The sequence below is a fragment of the Aphis gossypii genome, chromosome 1, assembly GCF_020184175.1.
Source record: "Aphis gossypii isolate Hap1 chromosome 1, ASM2018417v2, whole genome shotgun sequence".
Classification (NCBI taxonomy): Eukaryota; Metazoa; Arthropoda; class Insecta; order Hemiptera; family Aphididae; genus Aphis; species Aphis gossypii.
The window spans coordinates 67,101,802-67,118,168 of record NC_065530.1 but is presented as its reverse complement, the minus strand read 5'-3'; the positions used below and the strand labels follow the sequence as shown (position 1 = coordinate 67,118,168).

Below are 16,367 nucleotides of genomic sequence, written 5' to 3'. Positions count from 1 at the left end.
AGTTGAGAAGTCACTATATTTTGAGGGTTTCAACTTTTACGTGTGTATCTACAAAAACCAATAAAACTTTAAATATAATCTATATAATTCAATATTTACTAAAATATGTTCACAGTGCATCGATAGTAAACAAAATGCGAAAGTACCTAAAACGTATATATAATAATAGAAATAAAAAGTTTTTTGGGTCAAAACTATTTATTTAATTTTATCGGGAATACATGTATCATTTGTATTTTATAAAATACATATCAACTATTTTTATATACCTTTACGGATCCAAATTTAAAAAAAAAAAAAATTATTATTAGATATTTTACAAACGCTGTGTACCTAACTAAATATAAACTTAAACATTGTAGTAGCAGTGCAGTTTGTACATACAACTGCATTTCACATCATACGATAAGAAATATTTTACAATATTTTCTGATACATTATAATATACCAAACGTTTTATATCATACAATACAAATTCAGATATAATATTTATTCTTTAAGATATCGCAATCTAATATATCTCATATCTAATAATTGTATATTTTTAATAGGATAAATACGCATAACATCTGCATTAGTCTAATTTATTTTGAAATAAAATAAATAAAACGAAAATATAAACATGATATAATCTAGTTTCATAATGTAAAATATATACTGTAGATAATATAATATTATGTTGTTGCTATTTGATAATATTATATTTTAATTTATGAAATAAATTAAGTGAGTAATGAATATTTTCGTTATATTTAATACGATTTAAACGATAAAACTCTTAAATCTAAGCATTACAAAAATAATTGTTGACTAAGTAAAAATAGGTGTAGTATTTATATATACGCATAATATTATCGTGCAAAATAATAAATGTTATTTTCCGTCACATTTATTATTCCCGCACTTCGCGTTTACGCATCGAAGGATTTATGGCATGACCGTATAAAAGTACAAAATGCCGTATAATTACAATTTTAAAAAGCTCACGAGGCAAGTATATACAATTCTAACTGAATACGCTATTGCCGATTTGGATAGCGGGTATAATAATATAATAAACGTGTTAACGTATCAATTCTCGATGGATTTAAAATAACGTGATGGAGAACGTTTTTAAATTGAGTCCTGTGTACATACCTGCACGCATTTTCTTCGAACGGTTTTGTTTTCTATAGGTATCAAACGAACAAGATAATCGTTATTTTAAACGATTTAGAAAAAAAAAAAATATTTCATCGCGATATTATTATATCTATAACCGTTATCGATAACATTATCATTTTCACAACATACATATTATTATAATATTCCTATACTTTGTTATTATTATTGAAATATAATATTACGCGCGTCTCGTAGAACAACCGCTCTTATCGGCTTTGTCGGTTAGACTGCCAAAAACAAAAAATAAACGGTTCTTTTAGTACATTATTATTAAAGTGGTTGCTATTTTTACTCGCACTACACTGCATAGACCCTGTGTAGAACGAGATTAAAATATGTAGGTATCTATACCTATATTTCGTCACTGACAAAAATCTCGCACGTCAAAAATGGTTTAAGCCGGTTGACGATGTATTATATACAAGGTGACAAACGTACTTAACCATCACTTATTCTTTTCTATTAGTGTATTTATTAAAATAGTGATTTTTTTAATTCTCAAGTATACTATATTTTAAAATATAGTCATATAATTTTCAAATACTTAGATTATTTAAGCCATTTATAAGAATTATCAATCTGTTGTAGCAATATAAATTCGATTTTATTTAAATGAGAACATTTTAAGTTAAAATATGTTAGTACATATTAGTATTATTAATAGCTATAATTTAATGTATTTGTATTTTTTATATTTATCAACTGATGTTTAACTCGAATTTATTAAATCTTTTATTAAATCTATTATTACTACATTAAGTACTGAATGTTTTTATTTATTGTTTTTATATACTTACTATATTTCGCTAAACAATTGTAGTAATATAAAGCTAATAGGCGTAAAAATGTAATTGATTTGAAAATGTATAACTCTAAATTAAAGCTTATAATAGCAATCAATAATTTTATTTAACTTTTAATTTTCCGGATAAAACTGTCTTACAAATATTGGCTATTTGTATGCACAATGCAATAAATAATGTAATTTATTATTCTGTAAGTAAGTATAGTGAATCAAATTTTACGATTTGTAATAATCTGATAAAAAAAAAAAAAAAAAAAAACATTTAAAAAATATCATTGTAAATACACTTCTGTTTAAAATTTTATTTTAAGCTATATTATATCTTTGTTTTATAGTAAAACAAAATGAAAAAAAAAACTACACCAGAACATTAAGTATTTTATTATGTATATAATATCTATATATTTTCTTGTTCTATATTTTTTAAATTCACAAAATATGATATAACTGTAACTCAGTATCATCGGCATACTTACACTATATTTAATAGCACAAACCTACATATATGTATAACATATTTTGATCATAGGTTATTCTTCTAAAATAATTCTATAGAATGACTTATTTTAAATATCATAATATCTTCAGAAGATTTAAAAATTATGTTAATTTTACAATTAGAAAAATATTATTCATTCAAATTGATTAAATTAATTTAGTAAAATAAATAAAAATAGTAATTGTATTATTCAATAATCAGGCCATAGCTATCAATAATTGATATAATACCTGTATAGTGTATAATAATTTGTACTTGTTTTTCAATAAATTTACCTCGGTAAAAGATAATGCTAGCAATAAATATTGATATAATTAGAAAAATATCTAGCTCTATTTTCCATTGAGCTATGCTTTTATAATATTGATAGTTTAAAATACTAATGTAAAAAAACTATGGACTAAAGAAATTTGCAATTTGTTAAATAATTAGAGGTTAATATTATTGCACCTAATGAACTATTTTATAAGTTTCTTAAAAACTGTAAGATAAAACAGTGTTGTGAATTAAGTTTTTTGTTTCAAAATGTTGAACATCGCGTGTACAACAGTTAATGTTATAAATTAAAAGAAACGTAGGTTGTAGGTACAAAGCTCATGTGCGTTCAAGATAAAAAAAAAACAAATATATTGTTATTGCTCGTGATCTTAATGGGCAGTTAACGTCTGAAAAAGCAACGCTAAAGTACATTTTAGGTTTAAGCTATAATAAATCATTTCAAATCATTAAGAAACATTTTTTTTTCGAATAAAAATTGTTTCAGTGAAATATAATTAAACTTTACAAGATACAATCACGATAAATTATACACATTGAAATATAATCAAAATATCAGAATGTATTCATTATATTTATACAACTAGAATATACAAATTTATACACATTTTATCTATAAATGCATCATTATTTACCATTAATATTTATCACACTGAAACCAATAGCAACTAAATATGTTAATAAACCAATTATTCATATATATATATATATATGTATAGATAGATATATAAATTATATGTTTAATATTTAAACACCTTTCATTAACTTCTTAATTTGAATGAATTAAAAAATAGATTTTTATTAAACAAATTAAAGTAAACATTAGAACAATAAGGTATAAAAATAAATGAACGATGTATTTGATTATTATTATTATTACAGGGACTCACCAAAAACGTATCCGATGAAAAACTGTGAAGAATAAAATATAATTTGAAATAATTACCATAAAAATGTAATAAATCAAAAATATTTATTTTTTAGTGCCAATTACTGCGTAATGTGTAGTTAAATTTTAAATTTTAAGCTTAAAAATAGTACAACTTAAATTGATCGTATACCATTTGTTCTTAAATAATTATATTTAAACAATTTTTTTGCTTTAAGGTTTACGTTAAGTATTACTTTTTTTTTTGAAACATAGAAAATAATACACAAAACACTATTTTGCTTCCACGGACATTATATTATCAATATGTTTTTTTTTATTCAAGTATTTTTAATAAATACCAAGTATAATTGAGAATAGCAAAATTTCCAAATAATTGTAGTCGACAATTATAAATAAATTTAATATTATTAAAATAAGTATGTATGAATTATGTTACGTACATATTGTTTACCTCGTGCACGATGGATTAGATTGTTGTGTATAGTTATAACTTATAATGTTATAAACTTATACAATGGTAATATTTTTATTATATTTTAAAAACTTAGATATTAGGTATTCTTTTTAAATATTTAAGTTATGTGAAGTGGGTTTTGCTAATTTACTGTAGTAGATACTCGTAGTATATTTTATTATAGTCCGTTGCTCTCCGTGTACTTTTATTATGTTCAATATTTTATAATATATACACAACAAGATAGAAAGGAAATAGCTTACTATCGAGAACCCATACACTATATTATAATACTTTATTTGTTCGAAACAAGTCGGGCACGAATAACAAAGCAAAAAATCAAGTTTCCGGTGGCCGTTGTATTTTCAAATTATTTTGTAGTTTACTTCAATTTTAATTTAATATAATATTGTCATAAATATACTACATAAAGAATAAAAATACATTTTATGTAATTTATTGTATAATTATATAGGAAATCAAATCCTTAAAGAAAAAGGTAAGATTTGAATGATTTGATAATTATTTTAATGTTAAACGATAATTTTTCGAGTCAATTTTAATGATATAATATAATTGAATTTAAACACATTGTATATGCTATTAAATTTTTTGTAATCTTTTTATAAAAAATTTCAATGATTGATAAGTATATATATTAATATTTGAATACAAATATTTTAGCTGTGATTATGAAATAATTTATAAAAGCTTGACTAAAAAAAAGAATATGTAAAAATCAACATGATAAAAAATATCTATCTTTTATTTTTCATATAAATGAGTGTCTTACGTTTGAAAATGTGTTATAAAAACATTGAATAGATGTATATACGAATAAATATACTGTTTGAAAATATTTGTAATACTGTTTTAACGTTTGATTGAACATCCAAGAGTCAGTTTCGTTACAGGAATATTCAGTGACTTTAAAAGGTTTTATTACATTTTATGATGAAAATGAAAACATCTTATGCATTATAAACGGAATTAGTAAAAAAAAAAAATCACCAGTATTTAAGTTTTATGAATATTTTTTATCATAACATTTATAACATAGTGTACAATATTTTATGTTAAGTATTTGAAGAAAAATAAAGTTAAAATACATTTTTCGTCCCTTATTTGAGAGGAATACTTCTGCAGAACTATATGCATAAGTAGTATACATATTGCAATAGTGTAATATAATATACGAGCATTATGTAAGCTGAAAGTTCACTGTAAATTAATATCATGTGTATTCTCTTAATATACTGCATCAGTAAATAATGTGAAAAATGAAACATAATATTTTTAAGATTAACATAGTTTCTTGAATACTTATAAATATTATAATAATAGATTTAAATCTAATATTTAAACATTCGCTATTTCATGCATACTATATATTTTCTTTAGTCGATATTGATTATAATATAGTATATACTTAACACTATCTGTTTTTTTTCTGTACGTATTAGGTTGTAACGTTTGTTGGTGACATTTTGTTATATCTATTAACAAAGTATGATTTGTGTTTTTTTTATCTCTCTCATATATATAACATATATATATATATATATATATATCATAGTTTAATATTGATTTAACAGTTTACTAACTATTATTATGCACTTTAAGTTTAGACAAAGGAGATGGTGTGGTGTGATATAATATCGTAAACTGAGATAAAATAGTTTTCACAAAGCTTAACCTTCTTTATTCTAAACTTTATAAATACCTACTTAAAATTAGTTGTTATTAATTCATTTATTTATTTATTTTTGTTTATCCTATTAAGAGTGTACCTGCGACACATCAAAATTTTTGTTGTTTAACAATTAGTTTTAATATAATTATATTTTGTTCGCTGTAATTGAAAGTTTAGAGACTTTAAATATCTTATATTTCAAAAATGCTTAAAAAAATAAATAATTTAGAAACAAAGAATAAACAATTTTTTTAAATAATATGTAAAACTTAATAAATTTATAAGTATGTAAAGAAAAGTGTAAAACGTTTATTTAAATCTATGTTATCGAAAATAACTGTTGTGGGATTAGCATCATTTGTTTTTTAAATAGACATAGGTAATTTGGAACCTTTACAGGTATTACTGTTATTTTTAGCAAATTTTTAATTGCTATATTTTTTAAAATTAATTCAATTCGTACGTATTATAAAATGTTTTGTTAAAATAATTAAATGATAAATATGAACAAGTTGGCCTTAAATAAATATGAAATAACACCGTAAACATAGCATAATTTCTCGGTAGGAAATACAAAGGGTATTTCGAGCATTACACTATGTGAATTAAATATAAGTTAAAATATCTATATGTTACTTTTTAGCCTGAATAATAGGATTTCAAATACTGAGCATTCTCGATATACGAAAATAGAATAAGTAAACTATGTACTACGCAAACGAATAAATACTCGAACAATATTTTACTCGATTAATTAATTAAACATTGTATTCATTGTTCTTAAACGCTGTACAATATACAATAAATTACTAAGAATAATTAATACGAAGGTGAGTTATGTACGTGTGTTTGATAATATACTTTATATACGACCATACAGGTTGTCAAGTTAGTGTTTACTAAAATTATAGTGGGCTTTTGGCACACACACATGCATACCGTTTCAATCTTAATATTCAAGTAAACCCTCCGCAAATTATCATTTATTCTGCATATGCGTTGTTATGTAATATATATTAGTTTAAACAGGCGTGTTTTATTGCGTGATCACAATATGCTTGTAAATAAAAATCTCAGTTAGATTTATTGAAACTATCGTGATACAGTAAGTATAATAGCACACGGTATACACTATATACGCCGTTAATATAGACGATCGCAATGCACACGAGTTAATATAATGCGAGTAATCCTATTTTTATGTCCACCGTCCGACAATCCGTTAAAAGTTTTCCGGATAACCAACGGAGCAAATTCTATGACCGTTAGTGAGCTACAATGAATTATTATAGGCTCCTCGTTGCTTAGGTATTACACGTGGGCTTTGCGACATCATCCTAGGTTTAAATTGCATACGATAAAACGTTGGCGCCTAAAAACCAACGTTATTAATCATGCATTTGTGAACAGACTTAGCCGAGCACGTTGAGGTATGAATAAAACATACTGCCGACTTGACCTTGTTAGTCGTCTGCAGAACCATTATAAGCCGTAATTTGTAATTTATCCCTCCCGTAGTTTCACGGAAACGTACCTGTTTACTTTTGTACTTAATACTTTTATACCGAGTAGGAATCACACGAAGTATTAGGTATATATTATATATTTTATTTACAGCGCAATTTTTAACACTATATACGTCAATCTAGTATACAGTTCACAAAAGTTTATAAAAAGTATTAAAAAAATAAAATAAAAATAAATTATACGCATTATGTTGTAAAAAAAAAAAAAAAATCATTACAAAATACATTTTGTCAAAAATAAAGTGTATGTATAACATCAAAAATGCTAAATAATTTCTCAATTATAAATCTCCGAGTAATAAATAATGAAAAAAAAATATTACAGTTTACTTTTGGTATCATTTTATACCAAAACCGAACACGCATACATTTACAATCTACACGTATTTACATAAGTTCATAAATATAAAATCAAAAACATTCCACTTATTTATTTAATGTGTAACAATAAAATGATTAACTAGTAACTTATAGTAAATAGTAAGTGAAATATTTATACTTAATTTGTTTTAAAATACAAATATATAATTCTTTACCAAAATATATGTTTTATTCATAATTCGTAAAAGATGAAAAACAAACGTTTCTAATGTGAACTTTTATTTGTTATATACCTATATATATATGTATATATATATATATATATATATATACATTTTTTTTAAAGCAATATATATAATTTATTATTTCATTATTTCACATACTTCCATTAAAAATTAAAACCCTACGCTTAACAGCTTAAAATACATATATATTTTTAAAATTTATTATTATATTTATATTTTTTGCATATTTTATTCTCTGAATTAATTCAAAAAGATTTAGAAAATAACCTATTTTTAAATAGGTTGCTACACATTTTTTATAGGTATTAAACATATTAAAAAAAAAAAAAGTATATTTAATGAAAGGCTACTCAAGTTCAAATATAAAACTTTTCTTTAAATTATAAATTACAACATCCAATACAAAGTACAAAATGTGTCTAGGGTATTTTAAATCGTGATAATGAAGTTTCCATGCCATGCGCTTTTTCTATTAAACTTTTTTTTAACTTTAGAAAATAAATACTTAATTTACATTTTATAACAACAATATAGTAAAAGTTCCATAAGCTGATATTTAAATAATAATTTTAAGAAAAGCTGCAGGGAAATAGTTAACCATTGTACTGTTCAATAGGTGTCAAGTGCTTTTCGTCGAGTAAGTCATTGTAATGTTTTTGCAAAATTGTAACTCAATGATTAATTATTGCACACAAAAACGATTTTGAGGCAAGACGGGCTGACATCCTATAATCTATACAACTTAGTATATTATTTCATATATTTTTAATATTGCTATTTAAGTTATTTATTTTGGTATAAGTAGTTCGGTTTATTGTTTTCCAAAAACATTGTATTTATTAAATTATTATAAAGGTATATTTTTAGAGATTACTAATTTATAATAAAACAAAATGAATAAGTTAATGTACCTAAGTCATAAGTTAAAAATAATCTTTATGTTTTGAAAATATAGTAATGATGATGCAAAAGTCTTAAGTAACCATAAATTATATTTTTGAATTAAAAAAATTAGTTTAAGTTGATATTCATCTTTTAAAAATTTTATTCCGATATTTTCATTCGATATATTCCATTAAATGCCTTAAATAATGTTTACTTATTTATCCCTAATTTTTTTTTTTTTTTTTGGAGTGTATTACTTATAAGGAGCTTTGTACGTAATCCTCAAGCCTTTACTAGAAAAAATAAATATTTTATATATTTTTAATTAATTAGTAATTGAAAAAAATTTAAGTTCTAAATATAAAAAAAAATGTCCTGTATACCTTAAATGTTTTTTTTTTTTAAATCACTTAAGTAAAAAAGTTTGTAGAACGTTTTAGAAAACTTAGTTTTTTTGATTGAGCGAACAATTTTCCCTTTTCACAATTATCAAGAAAAGTGGACATTTTAACTATTAAAAGTACAACTACATTCAATTTTCTATTAGAAAATATATCAACGTTAAGAATCTAAGCATTTTTACTGTTCAAAAAAGTGATGACAGCCACAAAAAATAAAAACGCATAGTATCATAGTAAAATCAATAAATTCATTGATCCGTTTTAAATTGAATGTAACAGTAGGTTATTTAAATACAAATAATTATAACAAACAGTTATTATCACCATATTGAATCGAAGTGTAGATAATATTATAATGATGCATTTTTCATAAACATATTTTTGCAAAAGTATGGTATACCAACATTACATACTTTGTAGTTTACTTAACTGTGTATCTAAAGCATATTAATAAGTTCGTTTAATCAATTATATATGAAAATAGTTAAAGAATATGTTTTATAAGCATGTGTTATTATTGTGTGATTTTAGTGAATAATTAATTTAAAATAATACTATGGTATCAAATTTTATTATTTTATTATTATTATTATATCTCAATAGTTAAATAAATTAAATCATAAATTATGTATTATGTATTAATATTAAAGACATGTTTATTAGTAAAATATCTTTTTAATTAGAAAACCCAAAGACAAATAAGATAAAATCATACTTTCTATGCATAGCTTGTAGATACCTAAATTATTTATTTTGTTTATAGTTAAATGAAAAACAACCAATTTAATTCAAATTAAATAATATAAAATTTACATCAAAGTGAATGTATGTTGAGCAAATACAAGTCTTGACCACAGTTCTCAGAATAAAGAAAACTATTAGTTCTATTAAATTTGAATTTTTGTTCCTATACTGCTATTATATAGTAGTAAAAATATTAAATGGGATTTACTAAATAAAATATCAAAATTATCGATTTAAAGAAAAAGTAAATGAGTTAAATTTGTCAAAAATAAACAAATAAATAAAATACAGTTGAACAATATTGAATAACTGTAATATGTGTAAGAAGAATTAAAATGTGAATGTTTACCGTGTTGTAATAAAAATATTCAACAAAAAAAACCTATAATCATAGAGAATATTGTTTTTATACACATTTATGAACAAACATTACACATCATTACTCATACTTATATAGTTGTATTAGTTTCTCCGTTAAGGTTTATTCTTATCATAAAATTATAAAATGAATGAATAAATTTGATAATAATATGATAAAGGGAATCCTGAATATAATTTTTTATGAACTAAATTATTATAAAGATTAGATCAATATACGTATGCTTGGTTTTATTGTGTTATATCGTATATTTATATTTACTGTAAAAATAAATCTATAATAATATTCTAGAAGTATCGGAGATATTGTATAATCGTTATTGATTTTTCTGGTTTTTCACTAACTCGTATTGTAGATGTGGATTTTCAATGAATCACAATTTTTTTTTTATTTTGGTTGTAATTTTGTTCAGTTTAAATTGCATATTATCATAAAAACGAAATAATCGTAGCGTTTTAAGTTCAAAGTTTAAACGTGTCTCGTTATTGGAATCAAGCACGTAACGTCTTCCTTCTTTGTATTATACCACCACAGTCTATTTAACTTGACAGTGGTCATAAATTAGATTTGTGTTTACGTCTTTCAAATGTAATATTGCACGTGCTACGTAGTGCAAAATACAGATGACAGAAAAATATCAAATATTTACTGGTTCATTATCATTGACGCTTTAAAATAAATGAAATGAAAGAAATGAAAGTATACACACAAAATATCATTATTAATGATGTCGTCAAAAAACAATAAAAAATGATATGATTTTTTATATTTCTAGCTCGAACTAATAATATATTAATAATCTGTAAGTTCTAGGTAATAATTATATAGTTAAACTATATCACAAACATCACTTTTATAATCATTAATTAAATTATCCTTGTAAGTCTTATATCATAAAAAACATTAATAGTCACACTTTGAATATAACCAAGCCTCCTGTTATAAAAGTAAATAAGGAAAAATAAAAATAACGGTGAAATGTAAATGTTCAAAATAATTGTTTCAATATTGTAATTATACCACTAAGGATATAATATAGTTCTATGTATGTAAAATTACATAATAAATATTACATTCTATTAATGTATCAAAACTTTAGAAATATATTGTATATCACTATAATACCAGTCACAAAGCTATGTCTACTAATATTTATATTAATTATACTAAACAACTGTTGTTGCACCATAAAATTGTAATAATTGATAAACTTTTTCTAAAATTTAAAATAAATAATCTTTATTACATAATATTGTTCTATATTATATTGAACGTCATCCTTATGTGAATTGGAAAATAAAATCAACAATTTTTTTGAGAACAGACAGCAGTTGTTTTTTTCCAAAACGTAGAAAAATGTGTTTGGAAAAAAATGGTTAATTTTTTTAAATATTTATTTTAAATTCTATTAATTTATTTACGATAACATTATGACGTGTACAAGTGATTTATATGGAAATCAAAAATGTGTAAAATGAATTACAAGCAGTATAACACCTTTGAAGTTATTTTTCTTCTTTTTTTTATGCTAAGTCTACACCTGTTTCTTTTTAGCCTTCTTGGTGGTTTATTTGGGTTATATTTAGAGTTAAGGACAAGGGTAGAGGATAAGTGAGTTTGAAAAGATTTAAAGGGTGAGAATAATAGAGTTCGTAGGAAATATTGCTACTTCTGGGATTGTTTGAATATTTAAGTTGGGGTGAAGAGTATGATTTGTGATTTAAGGTAGGTTGTGTATTTGTAATCAGTCCATAATATGTTATTAATTGAATTATTTATAATTTATTCATATTATTGTTCGTAGTGGCAGCACGTAAAAATTAGACATCGCAAGATCATACTGGCTTTATAGAGATTCTGGAGATTCTGTAAATAGTTGCAGTTTGATTCTTACTTCTTAGACTAAGTTTGAATTGCTTTTCCAAAAGTGGTTAAGAAAACGAAGAGATAACATATGATATATTATATTATACTAATACTTACCTAACGGGAATATTTTTGTTTTGATACTTTCCACCCACACTGTACAGCAACATTAAAAATTGTATTCATCAAAAATAGTTTTGTATATAAAGTATTATAATTAAAGCCTATCAAAAAATTTAAAAGTTAGATTTATTTTTATATTTTGATTCAATAGCGAGTAAATGTGTAATATATATATATATATTATTTTTTTATTGCAGAACTTAAATCTGTATTTAGATAGCATAATAAATAATCTGAAGACATATACTTATCTAATAGCTTAGATTAATTTAGATTTTAACTAATTTGATTTAAATAAAGAGATCCATTAAGCAGCATTTTTTGAAATGACAAGGTGGGTTGTCGAGGAGTATGTATACTGTCTATGTGTGTGCATGTGGTTGATAAGTGGAAAATCGGAAAATTTGAGTGAAATTATGGTATCATAAGTATAATCAATCGGATAGTAAATAAAACTGTACCTTAATTGAAACAAACAAGAATATATTCAAGATTTTAGATCCTACTTTGGTAAAATAGTCACGATTTTCTATGTATCACTGGTATTGAAAAAAAAGTGGTTATTTGAATAATAAACTCGAATACTGAATACATATTTAGAGAATGAATTATCATTTAGTTTACTTTTATACTATAGTGAATACGGTTATTTTTGTTATCATAAATTCCAGTATATGAATATATTTATAAAATAAAAATGATTAATTATCATATATTTTATGATAGCTAAAATAAACGCTTAGTCAAACTTTCATAATGATCGAAGAAAACATAAAATAATGATTTATACCATTATTATAATTTATAATGATTTCAGTAAACTTTTTTTTAATGATGTATGGATAAAAAAATATAGAAATTAAATAAATTTAAATAACAAACATGATATACAATTATTTTCTATTTATATAAAAAAAAAAAAAATAAAATGCATAGAAAATATAATACATCGTGTTCAAATTGTATATTGTTGTATTGTATAATTCTTGAATTTAAAGCGTATAACTTTATCAACTTTTAAAAAATTATGATTATGTAAACAGTAATAATTTTAAGTCTATTTCTCCCACAAGATTTTTTTAATTTCCCTTTCTTCTTATGATTATAAATATAGAAATAGGTACTAACGTTCTACATTTTGTAAACGTTTATTTACCCAAGGTTACATTTAATAAAAACCAGAGTAGTTCTATCATAATTCATAATACAATAACTTATCATAAATTATGGTTATTGTTTCAAAATATGAAACACCTGTCGAAATAATCTCAAAACTAAAGCATTTAGTTCATTTTAAAATTAAAACGAATAATAAATAATAATTATATAATGTTTTAGAATACATATATGTAAACCTATAATTTTTATATTTATTTATAAAGAATAGTGAATACAAAATTATATAATATACACTGTACAGCATAAATTAATTATTTTTATTTAGATGCTGATGATAAGTGTGAATTATTGTTCGAGGTTCATAAATATGTATTTTTTTTTTTTAACATCATTTATTTATCATCATCTATTTAGTGTTAATTTCCATTAACATTATTCATTATTTTGTTTATCATTTAGATGCCGGGTATTCTACACGAAAGAATTATTTCTCTCTACCGCCTTTTTTCGATATGAAAAGAGCCTTTAACTCAGTCAACACTCCCGATCTTGTAGCAGTTGTAATACACCTGCTTATATATATCATCACACCATTCATTCTGTAATTGTAAGTCTGATATTTTTTTCAACGCTGCTTTCAGATTTTTTCTTGCCGAAAGATTATATATATATATATATATAACAGAAAGATTAATGTACATAGATTATTTGCTGTAGTGCAGCTTCTTAAAAACCTCTTTAACCTTTTTGTCATTCGTTTATCACCCTCTCCCTAATGGGCCTAACTGCCAATTATCATTAATACACCGAGTCGTCAAGTAAATATTATCTTTATCTTTATTTGTATTTATTTAAAATATCTATATAATTGTATATATATAATGTACCTAATAAAAAAACCCTTAAATGGTTCAATACAATATTTTTATTTGTCATATCACCTACATAAAATAATTTACTTGTTTTTAACCAACAATTGTATTATAAATACCGTAACACCCACAATAGTCACATTAGTTATTACTCTATTAGGAAATCGATTCTTTTATCAATTGATCAGTTTCTCATCAGTCATTAAGTATTTTTTATAGTATTCTTTAGTTTTAATCTATGTCAAGCGTTTTTATATCAATGAACCACCACTTAAAATATATTTTATTATTCATGTAGGTAATCGTAAACATAAATTTAATATTTGACCTTATTATATCATACCATAATTCAATTTATTTTTGATAACCGTTAAAAATTAGTAATTACTTAGAAATTATTTTTATTTTTCATATTTGTAAATATTATTTTGTTTTATGAAATATTCATTATTATTATTTAGTAAAACAATCATTAACTTTAGAATGAGTTTTTTTATTCAATGTAAGACAAAATATTTTATATTGTTATTTATTATAATATAGTCTTAGTATTTACGTTCTGTAACTTGTTTAATTTTAAAATGATGAAAAATCACGCATGCAACAAAGTCCAGGTGTTAAATTAACTTTTATTAGTATTATTTATTTTATCCCGAGGTAATGAAGCATTTTCCAAAATTCGAATGTAATGAATAATAATAAACTACTACAGCATTCAGCATTACTATTTACTGCATCAAACAAATTATTTCATCGATACATAAAATGCTAGTTACCAATATTCAATTAAGATGAATTTCTAAAAATATCATATCTGTATAAATTAAAAAAAATATCATTATTCAATTTTTTTATGAGTATAAAAAAGTTTGACAATTATTATTTATTAACTTAATTTAAAATTCCCATGTCATCGAAATAAAAATAAAACCAGCAAAGTCACTGAATTTTTTAGTAGGTGTCCAGTGTACCTCGAAATTAATAGATCGTTGTAATGGATACGAGAATATTATATCGTATATTTAATTTTAATTCGATGATAAATCATCGTTGTATACGAAAAAAAAAAATTCTGTGTGAAAACAATCTATCAACCTATATACATATACCTATATATTCATATGTCGATGAAGTCGATGAATATTGTATTATGCAATTATGTTTATGTAGCAGTTTGCAATTCATTTCCATCAATAATATGATAAGTTGAATAATTTTTGCTAAAACAAATCGCATATTATATTAAATAATAATAATTATAATATTTGTTGCTGATATTAATTCATAATATGTCAATAACGGCGTATACTGTAAAATGATGTGAATAGGATGGTAGTATAAATAGCTTGGCATTTATATAATTTATTATTTTTAAAATATCATTATTTACAGTAAACTAATAATATAATATGTAGGTTATGCGTCTAATGTCCGTGGGAAATTATTCAAATACAACAATTGTTCGTGGATAAATTTATCGTAAGTTCAATATACCTATTATTATCAATTCAAAATAGATTTGGATAGCTTACAATAATTTCAAAAATAAATTAGTTTTTTTATAAATAATTGTACAGTGTACACGTATACATTTTACGAATAAAGTTTGTTTATGTCAATAAAAAGGGGAATAGGTTCTATATTTGCAATTAGAAATTATATGAAACACCACTAAAATAGTTGATTACTGTGTGGTTATTAATTTAATATTATGTACATTTTTTTTTTAAACATTTTTGGTGACAGATATGGATTAGTATTATTATTTATACTATTGTATAACCCATTAGAAGTGGGATTTTTGTGTCTATTTAATAATCCATATAAAGTTCGATAACGATAAGTTATTGATAACTAATAATATTTTAAAATGTGTTTGCAATAAATTAAATAGTTGATGCCTAGTATAATGACGTCACTGAAGTATAGATTATAAAATACATTACATGATAATTTATTTAAAGTCTTATCATTTTAATATTTTCAAATTATTATGTGATATTACAGCTTCTACTAATTAGGTCTTTAACATAGGAAACCAGTGATTGGCGATGCAGACATGTGACTTATTTTTGTCGTTTGATTGGATTAACTTAACTCGAA

The 16,367-nt window shown here is 23.0% G+C and overlaps 1 protein-coding gene across 5 annotated transcripts in view; it reads right to left on the bottom strand.

Annotated features, from left to right (window-relative positions):
• LOC126555831 (uncharacterized) overlaps positions 1-16,367 on the bottom strand; it is a 96,648-nt gene that overhangs the window by 30,893 nt on the left and 49,388 nt on the right. The window contains exon 1 of one of the 5 annotated variants that reach the window (XM_050210714.1): positions 1,138-1,379. The exons of the other annotated variants lie outside the window; for them this stretch is intronic. The gene's annotated coding sequence lies outside the window, so the exon portion shown is untranslated. Of the gene's footprint in view, positions 1-1,137; positions 1,380-16,367 lie in introns of those variants that run through there. 5 annotated transcript variants of the gene reach the window in all.